The sequence below is a fragment of the Phalaenopsis equestris genome, unplaced genomic scaffold, assembly GCF_001263595.1.
Source record: "Phalaenopsis equestris unplaced genomic scaffold, ASM126359v1 Scaffold000074, whole genome shotgun sequence".
Taxonomy (NCBI): domain Eukaryota; kingdom Viridiplantae; phylum Streptophyta; class Magnoliopsida; order Asparagales; family Orchidaceae; genus Phalaenopsis; species Phalaenopsis equestris.
Genome location: NW_018164516.1, coordinates 41,214 through 42,898, shown reverse-complemented (window position 1 = coordinate 42,898; position 1,685 = coordinate 41,214).

Below are 1,685 nucleotides of genomic sequence, written 5' to 3'. Positions count from 1 at the left end.
AGTCACTGCAGAGCTTTTAAGAATGATTGAACAACATTTGAATGAGATCCGTGGGTTTAAAAATATTTTTATATTTTATCTTCATTTTATATCTCCTTTACGAAGAATACTACCAAAATATATCCCGAGTACTGCCGTAATACAACCAAGATAGAGACGCGCGCTGGCGGAGGAATATATCACGGTTATATTGGAATATTCCTTCGTTGGATTCGCAGCCCCGCGGTTGTATCTAGCTCGTTTACTGGGAATAATACCAAAATATATCCAGAGTACTGCCGCAATACAACCAAATAAAGATCCGTCCGCAGTTGTATCTAGCTTGTGTCGAGGATAAATAAATAACACGAGAACAACACATCATCTACGAATGATTAAACGACATTTGAAATGTTTTGAAAATTTATCTTAATTGTAACTCTGATTTGTGTCGAATAACACCAAAATATTCCCGAACAGCAATAATATTATCTACTAATAATAATAATTTGATTACAGAGGTATATATACAACCATAGTATTGCAGAATGATTGAAACGACAACAATACGACAACTACTACAAGAATGCTGGAACTTTTTTTCAACTAATAAAACAGGAATACGACCATAAAACTACAACAACACTACAACTATCACTTCAGGAATACTGTAAAGATTACTGCAACCAATAAAACATAAATACTACAATGAAACGACAACAATACGACAACTACTACAAGAATGCTGGAACTTTTTTTCAACTAATAAAACAGGAATACGACCATAAAACTACAACAACACTACAACTATCACTTCAGGAATACTGTAAAGATTACTGCAACCAATAAAACATAAATACTACAATGAAACGACAACAATACGACAACTACTACAAGAGTGCTGGAACTTTTTTTTCAACTAATAAAACGGAAATACCACCATAAAACGACAACAATATGACAACTACTACTTCAACAATATGTCCCTCTACGTTAAGGTCCGTATGTACACCAGAAAATACAATTATTTGAAGACCCATCTCTGCTACAGGGTCTATTATTGGTTCTTCAGGAATTTGTTGTGCTTCTACTATGTTGGTGGTATGTACATCAGCGTCTTCCCCGGGTATCATCGCCTCATCGACTTCAGCAGTTGTTTTTCGTCTCTTCAGTTCAAAGACAGTGAAAGGTGAACTCACCGTCTTCTTTCTTCTGCTCCGTCTACCCTTAACCCCCTGTATTAAGCTGGAAACAGACCGTTCAACTTTTTCTCCTTCAACAGGGGTTCCTTCTTCGACAACATATGACGGCTGGATTCTCTCCTCTCCAACAGAATCTTTATGCTGGGTAACATCAACAGAAGCTGAATGCTGGGTAACAAAATCGTGAGGACTCCACCCATGAGGGGAGGCTGGCTGGGGATCATCTATTCTGATATCTTCTCCTTTATTAGTTGGAATATGTTCAGATTTATCAAACTTATGTTGCAGCACCGACATTTGTCCCTGCAAACTCGATACTCCAACAGTTATTGTATTCAAGGTTCCCTGAAATTCAGTGAACCATTTTTCTTGCCCTTTAAGCAGCTGGACTATTGATTCCATGCTTTTATTTATTGTGCTATACAATGGCTCAGGGGCGATGTCCCCTGAATCAACTCGCCCCATATTAAATGATACGGGTGCCTCTGGTCTGCCCTGGACTTG